At 38.3% G+C, this 21,076-nt stretch overlaps 1 protein-coding gene and 2 long non-coding RNA genes across 5 annotated transcripts in view; 2 read left to right on the forward strand and 1 right to left on the reverse strand.

Annotated features, from left to right (window-relative positions):
* Positions 1 to 3,069: 3,069 nt before the first annotated feature.
* Positions 3,070 to 10,698, forward strand: LOC128625788 (uncharacterized). The gene is made up of 3 exons (XR_008389613.1): positions 3,070 to 3,182; positions 9,699 to 9,837; positions 10,654 to 10,698. It is a non-coding gene; the product is annotated as an uncharacterized LOC128625788 (long non-coding RNA).
* A 121-nt stretch (positions 10,699 to 10,819) lies between these two features.
* LOC128625787 (uncharacterized) lies at positions 10,820 to 12,744 on the reverse strand. Its single transcript, XR_008389612.1, has 3 exons — positions 12,611 to 12,744; positions 11,808 to 11,898; positions 10,820 to 10,903 (listed from the first exon to the last, which is right to left on the reverse strand). It is a non-coding gene; the product is annotated as an uncharacterized LOC128625787 (long non-coding RNA).
* Positions 12,745 to 20,921: 8,177 nt separating this feature from the next.
* The window catches only part of ZNF438 (zinc finger protein 438), a 167,795-nt gene continuing 167,640 nt past the window's right edge, over positions 20,922 to 21,076 (forward strand). The window contains exon 1 of one of the 3 annotated variants that reach the window (XM_053673476.1): positions 20,922 to 21,006. The gene's annotated coding sequence lies outside the window, so the exon portion shown is untranslated. The remainder of the gene's footprint in view (positions 21,007 to 21,076) is intronic. The other 2 variants (XM_053673477.1, XM_053673481.1) reach the window with 2 other exon arrangements.

Consider the following 21,076-nt stretch of genomic DNA (forward strand, 5'->3'; position numbering starts at 1 on the left):
GACGAGCCTCTGACTCACCTGCTCTGTTACTGCGATAGACGGGATTGACACTAATAAGACACATTTTCCAACTTTTAAGCCACTAGAAGCCACACTTCTGCCTTCCACCTACCAAAATCTCCTTTTTTCTCTCTCTCCAGTCCATTTTTTCAATTATTTATTTAAGGCTAGAGTGGTGGTAGAAGGTGGTATGGAGAGAAAGAAATGAGGCGTATTGGAGAAATAATTTAGCAGCTCCCACTGGAAGAAGCTGTTTGCTGACAAAGGGGCATGCTCTTTGTAGAAGAAAAAGAAATAGGACTAAAGTCCAGGACTTCTGTCCTATATGAGTACTAGATTTTATAACTGAGCTGGATTCAACAGATCAATCATATTCTCTAACCCGGAGAGGAAAGGGGTGCTTGCCGATGTCCGGACAGCACCGGGCCAGTGCACCCATGCCCCAGGAAAATGTGAGTTAAACCCTTCTCCTGAGAGACAGAGCTGCCTCATCTGGAAAAGCAGGGATGATTACACCCTCCTCCCAGAGATGAAGTGCAGCCAGTGCCAGACCCTTGCTCAAGGGGGTTCAATCTGTGGGGCTGTTGACACTTGAGAGCTCCCCACGCTCTCAGGCTGAGGCTAGACTTCAGCTAAACCCACATTTTCACCTGGCTTCTTCCTCAGCACCCACTTTGGGTCCCTCACTCCCTTCTAGGTTTTACCAGAAAACACTTTCACTAAATCACTGCACAGCCACGCCCAACTCAGGCTCTGCTTCTAAGGACACCAACCTCAATAATCTACTGAGCTGTTATTGCATAGCCATTTTAAGTACACTGGATAGCTTGTAAATACGGGTGACACAAAAATCCTTATAAATGTAGGTTTTTTTCTCTTATTTTTTAGATTTCAAGTTCAGTTCCAAAAACTACAGAGCCAGGGCATTCTGTGGTTCTGGCAATGCACTGCCAAGTTATTTTTCATAGGGTTCGTCCCAAATGTACGACCTCCTGCACTGTCTCACAGTAGGAGCGACAGCAAAGCAGCCAGCCCTAGACACCAGCACTATTCCAAACCATCCAGGCTCTCCTATTGCTGCTTTGATTTGTGTGGATTAGATTGCTAATGAGGCTGAACACATCCCCATATTCTCTTACTGACTGTACATATTTCTCAGGTGAATTTCAAATTTGAGAAGAAAATTCCGCACCAGGTTTCCAAAGTTTCGACACCAGGAGACTCATCTCCTCATGTGTGAGGGCTTTTCAGTTCCAGGTAAGAAAATTCCGAGTTCAGAAACTGGGCGAAGCCATCAGGACTGTTTTTCCTGTGCAGAAAGGTTAAAGCAAAGCAGATGTGAAACTAGCCTCAGATCTCTTTTCTAATCGCGTATTATTTGTTCGGGAATGTTAACTGTTGAACCTATAAGCAAAAGAATGCTGGCTAATTTAATAGTCACTAAAATTACTTTTCATGTCATTTTATTAATAAAAACAAATGTTCGAAATAACCTGAGCATAATTGTAATAAATGACCTCACTGGCCTCGTTCCCTAGGTTTCCATGGCAAACTCTCTTTGTTTTTCTTGTTCTAACTCCTTCCTTTTCTTGTCTTCAAGTGCCCGGAAGGTAGGTATTCCCCAAATTTCTGTCCTTGAACCTTTTATTGTTCCCCCTTTATTCTCCCCCTGGTGATTTATGTAGAGTGTGAAATTAAACTGCCTAGAGGGGGTTTTCCAGACCTTTCCATTTCGCTCAGGCGTGTGAATTCCCCAGACCTGCCCACGGTCAGCAGTGGTCTCACACTGCAGGCGCACGCTGGCGGTGAGAACACACTCTCCCTGGAAAGTGCGGTGCGCAGGGCAGGCAGTGCGTCGGGGGCAGAGATGGCTGCTTCCACATCGTTCCCGTACCGCCACCTGACCACTGACCTGGTGAGTTAAGAGAGCTTGTTTTCCACAGTTTACATGCTTCTTGCTATGGACATAAAACAGAACTCATTAAACAAACTCAGCCCACGGATGTGTCTTTCTAGCTTGTGTGAAGTAGTAAAGTTATTTAGCTGTATCTAAAAACTGGGAAATTGTATCTCCCATTATGACCTACTGTTAAAAAAGAAGACATGGCAGCCTTAGGCTCTCAATTCCTGTATGAGCAGAATCTCTAAAAGCCTGGTAATGGCTCCCTTCTTTAAATGAGGCCAGCACCTTCCAGTTTTCCACAGTTCCCATCACTCCCCGTCGCCTTACGTCTCTTTTATACTTCTTTACCTCCTTGCTCAAAACTTCTCGTCCCATCCTCCCTCCCTGCCTCCCTTCTTTTCCACACTCTTTCCCTGCCTGAGATGCTCTTCCCTGAAGCTTCCTCCAACGTTGCCTCCTATGTGGCACGGCCTGTTCAGTGTCAGAGTCCGGTCTGGTGTCACCTCTCCCGTCTCTCCCCGCCAGCCCACCATGACTACGACTGAAGTCAGTCGCTGACCTTCTCTCTGCTTATTCTCTGTGACATGCATGCCTGCATGCATTTACCTGTAAATTTCAGGTAAATGCCATAGATACCGGCATGCCATAGATACTCTGAGAGGGGCTGCACACTGAAAATCAGATAAAGTATGGTCCCCGGCAGCATGGCATACACAGTTTGTGGAAAAGACTGGGATAAAAAGTTGAGTAGGGTTTGGTGGAGAATAGAAGCTGAACCGGGCTCTTTAGAGTGAATGACTTACTTAATCTGAGATTTGAAAGCCAGGAAGTAATTCGTTGAGGAAAAGTGAATTTCAGGAAAGGAAAGCATAATTTGAGAGGACACAGAAGCAGAAAGTGCGCAGTGTAGACAGCAAATCACAACCAGTTCTGTATTTCTACGGAGAAGGATGTATTCCCTGAAATAGCAAAAAGGAGGCGAGAGTTTTAACCTACTTCCTTATTTCGAAACCATGGTTTCTTTTCATTTTATTTTAAATTGAATTAAATGTAGCAGTTGAATAAAAGCAATTGTATTTCAGAAGAAAGATTTAACTTTTAGCTTGAGACCTGCATTTTTTATCTTAACTATGTGCCTTTATGTGCAAACTGAACCAGCAACTGAGCTCTCTTTGGAAGCGAGAGTTTGGAAGAGAGTTGAAAGCCAGAGCGCAACGTAGGCCGTTTTGAACATCAAGCCCGTCATGCTGCTTTGTTTTCAGATCCAGTGATATAAAAGGTAAAGAAAAAAGTGTCATAAATAAGGTTCATACAAATTGGATAAGGGCATCCAAGGCTTGCTCACTTATTCTGGATGAAATAAGAAGCTGTTTAACCCAAAATTTTTCCAAATAATTTTCTGGAAGTTACAACGAAATCAACTATGTTTCCCAAATCTTCTCTTGGGGATTGCTTGGCAAATATGAAATGTTAACGGCAAGTCAAAATTTCCTCTCAAATTTCCAAATGGAATTTTCTGACACAATATCAGGAAAATATCACCTGCATTTATCTTGCAAGCAAACCAGGTGATATTTTACATTTTTCCCTGAGATCAATGTTAAGAATTAGGTCAGAAAGAGAAGAGACCATTTTTTAACAACATTTTTCCCTAGAGCTGGAATTTATAACTGTCTAAAACATATTTAACACATTAATATTGGTGTTTACTTCCTAAAACTTCAGGCTCCATGTACAGAATTCCAAATGTATCTGCCAAATATGGCCGAGATCAAACTATTAGTCTTGAAAGTCTGAAGCAGTTGGTAGTTTCCTCGATGTTCTAAAAATAAGGCCCCTGATTCTTCAGCCAAATTTCCTTTTTGATAACTAGCAAACTTCAGAATTGAACATAACTTCGTCATGAACATTCAAATACTCAACATATGGCATGTACTCTAGTACTGTTCATGGGGTTGACTACCACGGTAATGATGTGAATAATTCTCATTCTCACGGAGTGTTGGGCAGTGAATAACTGATTTTCCCCCAGCCAAATTCCTCACTGTGACTCCTGTGTTACTGGAGCATCATGAATGCACATTCCAACCAATTTTTTAAATAGCTCATTTATTCAGAAGAATTTTGACAGGGCTTCAAACATATTATTAGGTTTGGTTGGAGCCCCGAAGGCTTGAGAAACAGCTTTTTCCTTCCATAGCATCTTAACCACAAGTCACACATAGACACATGGCGCAGCACAAAGTTCTTGGGGCAGTCATAAGATGCATAGAACTCACAGGAAGAAAAACCCATAACTCGGTCCCTGCAAAACTCAATGAGTGGTATTGTTAGGTGAGACATTCTGGTGCCTGATGATAGAATAAAAGAAAAAATATTCTCTCAGATCAACTTTTGGCAGACCTGGAAATGGTCCCTGAGAATTTCTCCAGGTGTTGTGAAGTTGGTCCTCCAGTGATTGAAAGGGCCACTGTGCACCCAGTCTTCACAGCCAGTACCGTCTCTTCTTAACATGTCTCAACATCTAATAGTACCTACTGGAGAGAGCTGCATTCTGCCAACAAGGTCTACTCATAGAAAAATAAGTTTAGTGTGACTATGATTTAAATGTCATTAAGTGTGAGGTAGGGACTCAATAGCTCCTTTGATCGGTGTTTTTAGGCCTAAAAAAGTGGAACCCTTGTTGTTTGCAGAAAGCCTGAATTGAACCTTGATACATGAGTGAGCTCCATCAGTTTTGTATTTTCGCTGCCATCTTCAGTTACCTTATGGGAAAAGGAAATTTTACTGAGTAGTGTTTTCAAGAGTGCCAGGCTGGTTTAGAAGAGCAAAGCGATGCTGGTGGCGGAAGATGACTGCCTAGTTTCCCCCTCAGACCTGAGTTCAATAAGCAAAATATTCTTTTGTTCTATCCTCACATCTGCGTCAGTAGCCTAAAACATGCCAGCTTTTAGTGGAGACGTAGACAAGATTTAAAGTACTTGCATGATGCTCTGATATCTTATTTACTGTTGGCCTAAACTCCATTGTCAAACAAGACAGAGATATAAAAAGAAAAAGGGATTATTCCCCTGGTCTCTTATAAACTCATCTCTTTGAGGTAAATCAAGTGATCTCTCTGCCCTATTCTTCTTTATGCTCCTATAAACATTTGTTCATGTTTACATTAGCACATAAATGTGCAGTGCTTTTATTTCATAAAGACAATAAAGCACATTTTCTGAAATACGCGTTATCACTGAACAGTTCTTCATAGATGACCTCCTTGTCCACGTAAACATATAATTCATCTTTATTTTAAAGAACACCAAAACTAAGATTATTATTTAATTTGCATTAAAATGAGAAAGGAATTTTCAATCATACTATATTTCCATCTAGTAACATAGTATGTTCGCATTTATTGACTTTTATTTTATGCCTTTCAAGAAAGAAGGTTTTCATGTAGATATTGTAATTTTTTGTTAACTCCATTCTTTTTACAGTTTTTAAAATTTTTTTTTGCTATTGTGAAGAGGAGGGTTTCATTTTCCATTTATATTTAACTGGTGACTGCTAGCTCGATAGATTGTATTACAATATTATCGGTCATTACCTACTCCCTCTTTAATAAGAGAATTATACATCCATGTTCATTGCATATAATTTGTAATACCTCCTTAGAGATGAAGCATACTTCCTGTCCCCATCTGGGCTGGCCATGTGACTTACTTTGGCCAATGAATGTTAGTGGACATGATATAAACACATTAAAACGGAAGCTTTAAATTCAATTGTGTGATTATACTTGCCCTCTTGAGCTTCTGTTCTCTGACATTAGAGTGTCAATCAAGGTCGAGGCTGCCCCTTCATCCTAGATCCTGGAATGAGACTGCTTGTGAAGCAGACCGGCAACCAACCCATAGCTCACAGAAGAGTAGCAGCCGGCTGTCAACGCCTGTGGAAGGTTTCATATTTACCTTATTTTTGAGCTAAGATGTTAACTTGCCAGTATCATGGATGTTGGCAGAAGACAACTCCTGAGTCAGAGACAAAAGATAGCAGCTAGAGTATCCACCTGTTTGTGTTGGTTACCTGAGTCTCCACTCCCACATTGGTGGTGCGAGGAGCCCAGTCGATGCCAGAAAGAGCACAGCAGGATGCATTCCAGGACAAGAACACTGAACTTTAAATCCTATCATTTCACAGCAGGCAGTGAGCAGGCCTGCTCTTTGCTCCAGAAGTGGAATTACCCTGTCCCTGTAAAGTTGCTCCCTGCAAACACAATCCTGAGAAATAGCTGGGTGTTGAAGGTTTAACACACCCAGCAAATATATATAAACACATAGTAGACTCATGGAAGAGTGTCTCCCAACACTAGCCTTCAGCCCTCATGGAATGTTAGTGAGAAATAAATGTTTGGTATTGAATGCAACTGCAACATTAGGGTTGTCTTGTTACCTAACAGAGTTAACTGATGCACCAAGTATAGAGAAAAATGATTATTTGTATATTTATCTTATATCTTGCTACCTTACCTGGCTTTAATTTTAAAAAATAATTTAATATAGTTTCTCAGCTTTTATAGATATAATAACATCTTCTGCAAGTAAATGAAGGCTCCCCTCCCTGATTTATATTAATTACTAGTGATTTATTTTGTTTTCTTATCTTTGGCATTAGCCTAGGTTTCCAAAGACAATTTTGAATACTAATGATAATAGTGAGTATGTCATTTATTAAGCTATTATCTCTTAGTTACAAACCTACCTTTTGATGCTGTGCTTTCGTTGTTAGGGCTGGAACTCTGTGAACTATGTTTTTGCTTTGCAAGATGACTCCCTGTTAAACACTGCTGATAGGGTTCAGAGGCAGAGAGATGACAGGCTGCAGAAAAAAGGAGGGACTGTTTCTTTCTATTTGTTTTCTGGGAGCTTCTTATTGCTCCCTGTTCTTATGAGCATCATCCCACCAACGTTTCCTCATCTTGGCCAGAGCAGTTCCTTCCCAGAGCAGCGGAGGAGTCCCATGAACAGCTTTCCAACCTGTGTAGAAACCACCTCTGCACTCCCCACTCAGAGATACCAGAAGCCTGAGTTTCATTTCCACAAGGGCCTTTCCTGATGTCATTCAATCACGGCGCTGTAGCTGCTTTCTGCAACTGCCACCTCTGGGATCCCAAGTTCTCTCTCTCTTTTTAAAACTACTTTGTGAATAATTTGGCACCTCATTAATATTTCTTTCTATTAAATTTTCCCTGCTAAAGTAACTGGTGTGACTTCTGCTTCGTGGCTGAACCCTGATTTTAATTATGATGGCTTTGGCCGTTTGCCCTTTAACATTATAGTTGATGTTTTTTTGTTTGCTTTTTCTTAATTGCCTTCAGAGTTTATCAAATGTGTTTTTGTGTATATTGATAAATACATTTTTCTCTTTTAATCGTTAATTGAATAAACTAGACATTTTTGTCATGTTGAAATATCCTTATATTTTTTGGAATAAATAACTAACAGTTAATGAATTTGTTGCTCTTACTACATATGTTTTAAAAGCTTTATATACATTAATTCACTTAATAAATCTACTTGGTCATGGCTTATAATTACATTGCTAAGTTTAAATTTCCAAATGTTCATTGAAAACATATTAATAACTGAAATTTAATAGTACTTAGTTTTATATATTATATTATTATTACTTGTTTCCTACTATTTTATCAGCTCTGTTGAACTGACAGATCCTTGAAAATCAATACTTTGGCAATATTTTTCTGTTATAAGTCAACATTACAGTGTTTTTCGAGAGCATTGATTGATGTGTGTTGAATGAATAAACACAATAGATCTAAAGTAAGTCTACTTTTTGAAAAATTAGCATTTATTTTATAATATAAATTCTACCTTTACACATTTAAAGTTATTTGTATAAAATTAAAATACATAACAAAAAATTCAATATTAATTTAGATTTTTCTGAGCATATGTATTCATTTCAGAATGCTGACATCTTTAAAACTGGTTCTGATCCTATCTCCTTATACTATCTTCATAGTTTTCAAATTCTCCAATATTTAGTTAATATCATAATTACTTTTGTGTAATTCTGAATTACTGTGTTATGTTTGTAATCTATATTATATCAAAATTATTTTTTCCAGAATAAAGGCAAATTAGTAGAAGATAGGCATTAAGGATTCATGATATATGAAACCACTTTCAACAGTTTTTTATTTAATACAAAATTAGATTTCTATGGTTTGGGCTTCAGGGCTTTTGAGGCTTTGCTCCCATTGATTCAAGACTTGAACTTGACATTGAAGTTTTCATGTTGTTCCTTTAAGGCCCTAGCTAAAGGATTTGACAATTATGTCTGTGATTACATTTAAGGACAGTGTGCCATTATTTTTTGTTTGGTTTTGAAACTGCATTTTAAGGAATTTTGTGTGCATGGCAATATGTTGGCAGACAGGTAAGTAAAAATGTATCTTCTACCACCAAGGATTTTTCAATGTAAGGAGAGGCCATATGCAGACCCACATTTTGTATAGAAATAATAATGTAAGACAAACTTCTTTTCAATCCCAATAGCAATAGGAGGAAAAAGCACAGCACTGAAGTTCTTTGTCCTATTTGTTTTGTCATTGTTTTAATTCCAGCTTCTAATTTTTTGTGGTTTGGGATGTAATGATTGGCACTTATGATCATAAGTGCAAAGGATCTTATTTCTCACGTCTTCCTGACATGTTTAGAAGCCATAATATAAATCATGGTAACAGGAATTATTTTATTATTTCTTTTACCTTCCCTACTACTCTAAAGTTTATAACACTAATTTTCATTATAAACAACAATTGATATGCATCCTTATTACTGAAACACAGTTTTATAAAGCTTGGGATGCGTTTATTTGAGAAACTCTATTTTAACTTACAGTATAGGCTGAAAGTGACCTAAAATGCACTCTGTCGATTCAGTTCAGTTGATTTGCCTCAGCCTGTCCTCTTGCTCTCTCTCCCTGGCTGAGTGTATGTGTATGATACTCCTGATGATGGCAAAAACCTAAAAAAAGTTTGAAAACCACAGAAATAGGGAGCAATTTTGATGATGATCATCTAATTTTAAAAGTAGATTATGGCATAAAACTATCGTTTGAGTATATTAAGTCTATTCTATGTATTACTATTCTTTATTTTAATCTCAGGTTTTACTTTACCTCTGAATGTAGATCCTTCTTTTTAGAGGTTTTTTGAATTATGATTTAAGACAAGGGAATAAAAAGTACATGTAGTTTTCATGGTGTCGAGTGACAGACACAAGGCTCTGTTTCAGGAAATTAAAATGGCAACTTGGAAGAATTTGGGTTTTTAAATTAGATTTATTAAGAAATAAAAATTTACTTATATCAATTATCTGATATTTACAAATATTAGAAAGTTGGTCATTTAAAATCTCACACAATTGACTTAAAGAAAATATTTGGTCAAAGTTTTTTACCTCCTCTCTGGAATGCCAATCACAGGATAAAGCATAAAACTATCTATATTTAATATGGTATTAGGTAGATGCTTCATTATATGGCTTAAGGACTGTTCCATTTTCTGGATAGTTTTAAATGGCTTTTTGATGGGTTTTATTTGTTCGATTGGTTTTTGGTGTTTCATTGTATAAAATATGCTGATGCTATTTTCACAGAAAAAAAAAGCATAGTCTAAAGGAAGAAAGTTGGGGTGAACAAACACTCAGTAGAGAATGACTTCGGTTTTAAAATTGAAGCTGACATTTTTGAGTTGTGAAGTTTGGGGTTTTATTTTATTTAGATCCAGAACGACTGAAGCCAGGAGACCGCCCCGAATGAGAAAGGATGGGGAAAAGGCCAGGACCGAGGAACGGAGAGGCTTCGGCAGACGTTTCCGTTCCACAGCAACATCTCGCTGTTCTGAAAATAAGTGTCTGCAGGTGTGTTTTCTATCGTGCTTGCTGGCTCAAGGAAGAGTGTTTATTATTTTCTGAATTTACCAGCAATTGGTGTGTGCTGAAGGCTCATTTATTTCTTACAAAATGTCGCTAACCCACTCCTGTCCTCTTAAATTTAACACAGCTGCTGCCACTGGCAGGACCTAAATCTGACCAGAGACAGGACTCCAGATGCCCCGTGTGCCCGTGTTACATTGTTATTAATGATAATCCCTGTCTGTCAAGGTGACAAGTGGGCAATTGTGCCTACGCACATATTCCCTCTGTCCATATATAAAAAGTTAAAGCTTTCATTTTAACAAAACCCCACGACTTAATTAAAAAAACAGAAAACCTTGATTGTTGGTGCCATGAAAAGCAGTATAATTTAGTTTTGCTTGAAGCACTGTAATTTCCAATGTTATCTCCCTTCCAAGAAGTTATATTTTTTAATATCATCTGTGAATTTAGGGTAGCTTATTTACTGAGAGAACATAGCGGAGGGATCCAAACTAAATGTTAAAAGGCAAAGCAAATTTGGAGAAAGAAACACAGTCTTTAATTTTAAATTGGTTATCATTTTATTTTCAGATTATTGTTTCATAGTTTAGAATTTACAGCCTCTTCAACATTTATTTGTAAAAAAGACAACAATTCCAGCTTTTTCAATGTATGCCCCACTGATTAAAGAATTTAGACATAATCATTAAATAACGTGGTTTTCAGTCAAAGATACAAGCCTTTTTTTAAAAAAATCTTGTTTTTTATACTATTTATTACTTTACCAAAAGCAAATCATTTTGTTTTTCTTTCTCTTAGATTTTCTTGCAGAACAACTGTTCACTTTCTGTACTGATGGATGCATCCTCTGTTTGGAAATGCAAAGATCATTGTTTGCAGAAGACAAATCACTGAGAGAGACAGTCAGTGTTCACAAGGCACTTCACGTTCTCCCAGAGTGAGACCTGAGTCCTTCTTCTCCACAGTGAACTCAGGACTTCCTGTCAGTTAAGGTCTCATCCCATGAAGAACTTCATCTTTAAAGAAAATAATTTTCTCAAAGGAACTCCTGTATCGTAATTTATAAAATCAAATTTATTAATAAGCACAGCTCTCATTTCAAAAGTCATCCAAGTCTCCAGAACCTAGAGTCTAAAGTATTAATGTTAAATTATAATATTCTATAATGTAAACATGTAAAAGATAACAAATGTTTAATCATTAAAATGTTACCATCTGCATGAATAAAATTAAATTGCTCAGTAATCCTTAATACATTTACAATCCCTTCCTTAGTGCTGAGAATTAACTTTGCAATTTAATTTGACACTTTACAGTGTGAAAAAGAAAGATAAAAAATAAGCCTCTAGGGGATGGGAAAAAAATTTCCAGTCTCTCGCTAGCCAGTCTCTCTCTTTGCTCCTCTCCCTCTCTCCCCAATCTCCCTTTTTTTCTCCCTGAAATCATTGGTGTTTTTACCCTCCACAGTCCTCTTTTATATAAACAGAACTAACTTTAAAAACCTGAGGTTCAGATTTCATTTCATCTAGAAGTGTTGACCTGGAGTTGTTGCTGGTTAACATGGTAAGTCAAAAATTCAAAAAAGATTTTAAAAAATAATACAGACTCTGTTAAAGAAAATACATGATAGTGTGGATCAGCGATTTTCAACTGGTGTGCCACAGGAATTTTTAAAATATGCAGTACCTGACTATTTAGTCAGGGGCACTGACCTCTTTTCCTTTTGATTGTCAAATAAAAAAATGACAAATGCCAGCACAACGATAGTCAACCAGTGTGAATGCCCTGTCTTGAACCATTAATATATGTCATATTGGGTTGGCTAAAAAATTCATTTGGTTTTTTCCATAAGATAGCTCTGGTAGAGCTTAGTTGTCTTTAACATCATTTGAACAATTTTTTTACATTGTATTGTGACAGCTGTCATATCAGCATGCATTAAAAAAACTTACCGAAATTGATGAATTTTTGTGTAGCCATTTTAATATTGAAGATGGAAGAAAATAGCAAAACTTTCAGCATATTTTGCTTTATTTTATGCAACTAAAATGCAAAAAAAAAAAAGATTTGTTAAGTGTATGGAGAGGTGCTATGAGGGGTCGAATGTGTCAAACATGGCTTGCAGGCTTCCGGTCAAGATGGCAATGCAAGCAGGTGTGGCTTGTTTCTTCACACAACCACATCAAAATTATTACAACTAAAATATAGAATAACCATCACTCAGGAATGTCAGAAACCGAGTTACCCTATTTTTCAGACTATAAGATCCCCCTGCCACCAATTTGGGAGGAATAATCGTTGTTAATGTTCCTGTTGAGTTCTGTTTACATTTGCATTGGTGAAATATTATGTTATTTATGTTATTAAATATTTTACTACATATTTTGCTTCAAATTTTCCCCTATTTTTCTCCCTTAAAACCTCTCCTAGAGGAGAGGTGTACATCTTATGGTCTGAAAAATAAGTAAATGAAACTCTGACAACAGAACTGAAGAAACCACATCCACCCAGACTGGCACGAGGGGTGTGGACTTGGATCGGGCTGGCTCCACCCCCAAGTGGATAAAAATTCAGGAGGGACATTTAGGGAGCAAGAAGTCCCGGAGCCACACTAGGCCCCCTGGCCCTGGATTGCAGTGCCAGTAAGATAAGTCCCCAAAATTTCTGGCAGCAAAAACCAGTGAGGATTGAGTGGGTGGAGGAGGCTTCTGGAGTCCTAAGCAATTCCTCTTCAGGAACCCACGCATGGACTCACCTACTCAGACTCACTCCCTCTGAGCTCCAGCACCAGGGTGGCAGCTTGAAGAGCACCAGGAAGAGACTGAAGTTCTGGCATCAGGGCAAGCAGAGGTCATTTACTGGACTCAGCCCACACAAAGGGTGCACCTCGAGTACCCAACTTGGGTGATAGGGGAAGCTGTATCCACTGGACCCTACAGGACACCTACTGCATTAGGCCATGCTACCAAGACACTGAGTCAAAGCAGCTCTACCTAATACATAGAAATAAACACAGGAAGACTGCCAAAACAAGGAGACAAAGAAACATGGCCCAAGTGAAAGAACAGGTCAAAACTCCAGTAAAAGAGCTAAATGAAATGGAGATAAGCAATCTACCAGATTCAGAGTTCAAAACACCGGTTATAAGATGCTCAAGGAAATTAGCAAGGACCTCAGCAGTATTAAAAAGACCCAATCAGAAATGAAGGATATACCAATTGAAATAAAGAACAATTCATAAGGAAACAACAGTAGAATGGATGAAGCCAAGAATCAAATTAATGGTTTGGAACATAAAAAGCAAACAAAACAAAACAAAAACCCACGTAGAACAAGAAAAAAAAATTCCCCCCCCCCCAAAAAAAATGAGGACAGTATAAGCAGCCTCTGGGAAAACTTTAAGAAGTACAATGTTTGCCTCATAGGGGTTCCAGAAAAAGAAGAGAAAGAGCAAGAAATTGGAAATCTATTTGAAAAAATAATGAAAGAAAAGTTCCTTAATTTGGTGAAAGAAATAGTAATGTAAGTCCAGGAAGCACAGAGTCCCAATTATGATGGACGCAAAGAGGCTACTACAAGACACATCATTATTAAGAAGCCAAAGGTTAAAGATAAAGAGAGACTCTTAAAAGCAAGAGAAAAGTTAGTTACCAGAAGGTTGCCAGATGGGAAGGGGGACAGGAAGAATGGCCAAAGAGGCCAGGGGATTAAGAAGTATAAATAGGTAGTTACAGAACAGCCATGGGATGTAAAGTGCAGTGCAGGAAAGGGAGTAGCCAAAGAACTCACACGTATGACCCGGGGACATGAACAATGGTGGGGGGATTGCCTGAGGGAGTAGGGGGTGCTGGGTGGAGGGAGGCAAAGGGGGAAAATTCAGGACAACTGTAACAGCATAATCAATAAAATATAATTTTTATAAAAAGTGGCTTATGAAGTTTTGTGCTGGAGATTTCTTGCTGGACAATGCTCCACAGTCAGGTAGACCAGTTGAAGTTGATAGTGATCAAATTGAGACTCTAACTGAGAACAATCAATGTTCTGCCACATGGAAGATAGCTGACATACTCAAAATATCAAATAAAGTTAATTGATTAAAGTTAAAGTTAAAATATCAATAAAGTTATTGATGAAAATGAAAACTGTGTTTTTTATTTTACAGGAAAAAATCATGAAAATTTTGGCCAGCCCAATATAAATGGAGTTGTATCATATTGGTCATGTCACATAATAAGGTTGCAATTGGTTAATTCTTGGTACTGAAAATCTTCATAAAATATAAGCACCTAATTTTTTAAAAAGTCACTTTGCAGCAAAAAGGGTAGATAATTATTATTATGGTACTTTTTTTGGTAAATCAATCAAAACTATGCCTAATTTTTGTCAGACTGGCAAAAAAATATATCAGTGTGCTACAGAATTTTAGTAATTAGTTTGTGTGTTGAAAATTGCTAGTCTAGGTATAAGATACCAGGAACCAAGTGTAGCACAAATTTCCAAGTGTTTAATACTTTTTACAATACTCAGCTTTTCTTGGTATTTATCATTAATTCATTCACCAAAAAGGGATTGAAGATCTATAACCTACTGAAGACAGCACAGGACCCAGTTCCAGTGTAGAGAAGCTCACAATTTAGTAGGAGGGTCAGGGAAGGAAACGAATCTATTTCCGTGTCAGGTGGTAAATTCTTATATAAAGGGGGACATGGTGCTGTGGGGAAAAAAGTGATAAATTGCCAGAGGAGGTCTGATCCAAGGTAGAACGGAAGGATAAACAGGAGGTGAAAGACTTATCCTTGAGAGAGATAGAACCACAGGCAAAATGTAGGAATATGGAATTTCGTAGTAACAAATTCACGCGAAGTTGTCTGGAGGACAGAGTCAGTAGTGACAGAGGAAGTTGAGAGAAAGTTGGATTTAAGCCAGACTGTGTAAACCTTCCTATGCCAAGCAGAGTAATGACATAATCAGCTTTAAGATGATCACAGGTTAGACTCCCTAGGAAATAGTCCCCGAAACCCTGAGATTTCCAGGAGGCAATTCATGGGGGCATAATTTGGGCCATAGTACTTGTAAGGGGCTGAAGGGAAGTTGGCTATGATGCAGATGCACCAGAGACTGCATCCCAAATGGCCCTTCAGTGTTGTCCCACATTGTCCAGGTGGCCAGACCTTCTTACCCACACTGAGAGGGCACTGGATGTGATCAGTTCCCAGGGAGCAGGGTACAGCCTTGGGCAAGGCTGATTCCTGCAGGTGGGAGCAGTTCCTGGGGAGGGACACAACTGTGAGCCATCACCTACCAAAGCACCTGGCTGCTGGAGTGAGTATCTCTGTTCTGAAGAGGATCTGAGCAAGGTCACAGTGTCCTGGGATCCACTGCAGGGTTTTATGGGTTTTTTTTCTGTTGGTTTATTTATTTGTTTGTTTGTCTAAACCTGACCATAGCAAGACCAAGACCATGGTTTTGAGTGAGGAAGGACTGGTTAAAAGGAGATGAGATGGGATTTTGTGAAAAAGGAGGATGTTAGAGATGATGCCAAAGGTACCATGGTAATTCACAGAGGAAAGCGAGTCTTTTCACAAATGATGCCAACAATTGGCTATCTACATGGGGAGAAACAAGAATATTAATCACCTTCTACACTATACCAAAATTTAACTCAAAATGGACCATATTTCTAAATGTAAAAGCTAAAACTATAACACTTCTAGAAGAAATATAAAGGGAAATCTTTGTGACCTTGGGTTAGTCCAAGCTTTCTTAGAAAGAACACTAGAAACTAAACAATAGAAGGGTTGGAAGATTGACAATACCGAATGTCGTTCAGGATGTGAAGACACTAGAACTCACATTACCGTTGAAAAGGTAAACTTGTACAGTCACTTTGCAAAACAATTTGGCAGTTTCTTATAGAGAATATACTAACCGTGAAATCTAGCCCCATTACAAGGCATATTTATTCAAGATGAATGAAAACCTAAGAGCTGTACTCCAAGTTATTGGCTGTTTAATCTATAATGGAGTGAAATTGAAAACAACTCAAATATCTGTCAACAGAGAAATGAAAACATAAATTAAATTTAAAAATTTAAATAAATGTTATATATAACACAGCAATAAAAAAGTTTAACTACTGATACAATATGAATACATCTCAAGGACAGCGTGCTAAGCAAAAGATGCCAGACACAGAAGATTATATTATTCTATCTATGTGTCTCTATTTGTATTAAGTCAAAAGGACCTTCGGTACCAGGGGCCAGGGTGCAGGAGGGCACTGGCTACAAAGTGGTGCCAGGGAATGTTCTGGGCAGTGGGATTATTCTACAATATATATACAATATATATACAATACAACTGTATATTCAATGAGTTTTAACTAATATATATATATACATTTATTATACATTTATTATTTCTAAATTTTACTCTAGGTATGCTAACCCTAAAAAAGTAAAATATAAAAATGAATGAGTAGCCCTTGGCCACCAGGCCTGATTTTCCTCAGTTCCTGTTTCTCAGAAAAGTTCTTTTGTACAACTAAGTATTCACTCATTCAATACTATTTATAAATATCCCAATTTTAAAGAAAGGGAAATCTAGGTATTAGACAATTGTATTTTTAATGCTTTAGTTACTAGTGAATTGATCACCAAGCCCATGTTAAGAAACTGGTCTACTTTAACTGACAGGGATAATATAATACTTTGAATCAAAAAAGAGCTTTTGAAAGTACTTGACACAAGAAAAACACATGCCCTGGCTGGTGTAGCTCAGTGGATTGAGCACAGGCCTGTGAAGCAAAGGGTTGCAGGTTTGATTCCCAGTCAGGGCACATGTCTGGGTTGCCGACCAGGTCCCCAGTAGGGGGAGCATGAGAGGCAACCACGCACTGATGTTTCTCTCCCACTCTTTCTCCTTCCCTTCCTCTCTCTCTAAAAATAAATAAATAAAATTTTTTTTAAAAAAAAGAAAAAGTCAAAGCAACTTAGTGTAAAGTGGGCATCTATATTCCTGATTTTGTGTGTCTGTGTCTGTGTGTGTCTGTATATAAGTAAAATATAGTAAATGCCCATTTAACTATATGCAGCAAGAATGAAATTTTGAAGTGGAAAAAAACCCTATTTTTTTCTTCTGTAAATAAGGAAATACTGATAGCAAGGTGACTGTCTAGCTAAGAAAATATTTGACATTATTCTCCACTATAAGAATCTGAAAACACAAGCATCGCTTTGAATGAGGGAACTATTACCCACTTTTAGAGCTACATAGAACTTATCTGGCATAAAACTAGGAGAAGCTGTGACTTTGTTTGCCTAGGCCAAGAGGGCCTTGAGGATGACCAACAGTTTTGGTGACAATAGTGATGACTTTGTCACCTAGATTGCACCTACCTGTCACCCTGTCAAAAAGATTACATTCCTTTTCAACTGAATTAAAGAAATTTGTCAAATGCTTTTTATGTGCCAGGAACTATTCTGGGTGCTAAGGACATAAAATTGAGTAATGCAGCCTCTGTCTTCAAAGAATTCATAGCTTAGTGGGGCAGAAAGAAGTGTAAAAAATTGTAATACAATATACTATCTGTTATCAAATAAAATATGCCATTAATTATAAGATACACCATTATTTCTTGTACCCTTAAGTTTTCACATAGAGCCCTGGCTGGGTAGCTTAGTTGGTTAGAGCCTTGTTTCATTACCCCAAGGTTGCAGACTTGATCCTTGGTCAGGGCACACATAAGAATTGACCAATGAATGCATAAATAAGTGAAGCAACAAATCAATTTCTCTCTCTCTATCAATAAATAAATTTAAAAAAAGATTTCACATGCTCAGCAATGCTTTTGATTTAAGTAAGTGCTCAATACAGGTTGGTTATTGTTATCAAAGGTAATTAATGATAGAACTTGAACTTGAACAAAGAGTAGGGTTTTTTTTTTTCCCCAAGAGATAAGGGAGAAAACAGATTCCAAGAAGAAAGAACAGACAGAAAGACTTAGAGGCCTGTTTCTGAAACATTCTTTCTGTCTGTGGTGGTGTAGTAGGTGAGGTTTTCTCCTTGGGAAATTGTAAATCTTTTTGACACCCTCTACTTTCTCCTGCACCTTCTTCCCCTGTTCTCCAGTCCAACACAGTCACAAAGGCAGCTTGATTTTTTCAGTTTTAAACTCCAAAGCATGCACCTGGCCCTGTACTCAATCATGAACTTGGCTCCTCAGAGCAAGGACACTCATTTCGTATTTTCCCTCTTCACTCCCCTACCCCACCCTCTTGCTGTTGGGGCAAAGCAAGCCTTTGTCTGACATCTTTTGTTTAAGAGGATTGATTGCTCCCCCCAGGGCCTGTTAGGTCCTTTCAGGGGATTCCATGCAAATAAGGCTCCAGGTGGCCTGAACCTGATTTCCCAGAGCTCTCCAGAGGGGTAACACCCTATAGGACATTCACTCCATTTAGTGAGCCTAACCCCCTCTGAAATTTTGGAGAAGTTATTGGACTTGCACAAAAGTAGCCAGTTAATAACTGGCTAAAACAGTGGACCATGTTTTGTGCAAAGGATTTTCTTCTCAGTATTATTTTAATGAACATGGTAATCCCCTTTTTAGAAAGTCTTTGAATTTGAATTCATTCATCTATTTGTTCCTCTACACACACATATTTACTGAGTATCTGCTTAGGGTAGTCTACTCAGCCACAAGTAGATTTGAGGTTGAACAAGATGAGCATTGTTCCTACTCTCACAGAGTTTACAATCCAGCAGAGGAAGAAATGAGAAGAATTCCTGAGGTGAAGAGCAAAGGCAGCACAGTGAAAGCTTCTCTGAGGAAGCTCCTGTGAAGCAGACACCAAAAGAATAGAGAGAATAAGCTATGTAATGGAATGGGGGCAGAGAAGTGATAAAATTAGACCTGAGATATTTGGCAAATCATGTAACGACAGCCTGTGTACGACTGTGTGGTTATTAAACATGCATCCCTCTGCAGCTCTCCAGTCTCTGTCCCAGGGCTTCTTCCCACCAAGCTTCCTATCTCTGCTCCTTTCCTAGAATGGCCTCTTTTTTATTTTGTACAACTCTCGGTTTATGGTTGTTTATTATACTGCTAGGGTATTAGTATACTCTTGGGTTTGAGCTGGAGACAACAGCCTTTCTAGATGTAGCAATGGCTTGATTATTGTGTTAATTATTTGGAAAGGGATCTCTCAGATCAGATCCTGCAGCCGAGAGGCATGTGGTGGTGGTGTGCGGTGCAGGGGTGGCAGGGGTGGGTTGCTAAATGGAATTTGGCTTCTCTTGGTCTCGATTCTTAAAGATGAAATATGCATAGAAGTCAGGCAAAGGGTGGTTATAACAATATTTAAAAATTTTTAATTGAGATCCAGCATAAGCGATACATTAATATCACAAACCAGAATACACACACATTATTACACCACTAGTTTCCCAAAATTTGTGTTTTGAAAATATCCTTATTACATGGGACTCAATCTGATCTTTTGTATTCTGGATTCTGATTAGTGTTTTTCAGGGTGACAATCTATTAACGGGCCACAAAATCAACTGAGTGGATCATGGTGAGCAACTTACAAAGCAAAATAGAAGCAGCATATGGAGGCAGACTAGAAAATAGTGAAGATGCCTTTATATTGTGGTCAGTCTTCTGGAGCTAGAATTTCCATATCTTGAACTTCTAAAATCTGTTTCTTGCATTGTTTGTACTGTTATTTGAAACTTGATACAGCTCAATGGTTATAGCTGTGGGTTCTGGAGTATGGGTTCAAATCTTGACTGCTCTTCAGGCCGTGTGTGTGACATGTGACACTTGAGTCCGTCTTCTGTGCCCTGCTTCCTTTGTGTAAAATGGAGATAATAGCACTTACCTCATAGCACTTACCAGCAAGGATTAAATGAGATACTGCAGCACTTGTCATAAATACTCACTCAATGAGTATCATCCATTATATTTTGTTGTCTTTTATTTTCCCCTAGTATTAAGTTTGAGCTTTTCTCAGTTCACTAAGCAGGACCAAGGGAAGAGTTATGGAGTAGGAGGCTATGGAAGCCAGTTTACCAAGGGCAGCAGATAACAAAATGAAAGAACCACTAGAGGAAATAGAAACCCTAAGGGTCAGAGCAGAGGTCCTTAGTTCTTCCATCGCTAACTTGAACATCAGGATTTTATTTACTTAAAGAAAGAAGTTACCCTTACAGTTCTTCTGTCTAATATCAACACACTTTAATCCTAGCTCCTGGTTACTTATCTAGATCAAATTCTAGTTTAGTATAGAAATAGAGTAAATTTGATTGTGTATTTATCTACACATTTCTACTTGACATTTCCTGAGGTTCCTCTCTTTTGCAGGTACCCTTTCTGTTTGCCAATCCTCTGTTGGTCACATTACTTCTTTCCTGCATCTAGCACTATAGGAGGTTATTTTTTTTGGAAACATTGGGAGAAAAAATAATGAATAATAAGATGAGAAGAAAAGAAGGTGTCATCCCATCTTATAAAGGCAAAATATGCTGTATTAAAAACACTTAATGCATTTAGTGTGTACTTCTTAAATATTTCCAATCCTCCCTCCTCCCACAAAAGAGGACAAATGACATTTACTTATGGGACAGGATAGTCCCAGAGTTATGATGACCCCAAGAAGGAATATACCTGCTAAAAAAGGACTCCTTGTAGTTAACAGGGCCCAAACTCATTATCAAAGCCTAACAGTCGCTATTTGCACAGACCTCTAACACACACTGCATATCCAAAAACGCCACAGACTGAGCTGTGACGCTTGCTACCATAAGTTGAACCTTATAAAGGAGTTCCTAGAATTGTATTTCCACCAGTCGGCAGAGACCTGTCTCAACCAATCAGAGCTGCACAGCTACCTTATGTTTTGTATCTTTACTGACCAATCAGAGAAGCTCTACAACTACCAATCAGGATGTGCTGCTAAAATCGACTAGACTGTGCACAGTTGGATTCCTCATTTGCATAAAAATGGGCCAATCAGGGACTTTGGTTTCCCTGGAGGCTGTGTTTCCTACGCTTGCAAAGTGTTTGTTTACCTGAATAAAGTTTCTTTCTCTGCACTCCAGATTGGGACTCCTGTTAGCATTGGACTGGTGGCAGCAACTTTTGGTTAACAGGTATACCTAGAAACTCATTGAAAAAGAATTCTAATTTTCGGGATGACATACATAAAACCGGTTGTAAACC

This window comes from Artibeus jamaicensis, unplaced genomic scaffold, assembly GCF_021234435.1.
Source record: "Artibeus jamaicensis isolate MK-2021 breed Jamaican fruit bat unplaced genomic scaffold, CSHL_Jam_final contig_867, whole genome shotgun sequence".
In the NCBI taxonomy this organism is placed as follows: Eukaryota; Metazoa; Chordata; class Mammalia; order Chiroptera; family Phyllostomidae; genus Artibeus; species Artibeus jamaicensis.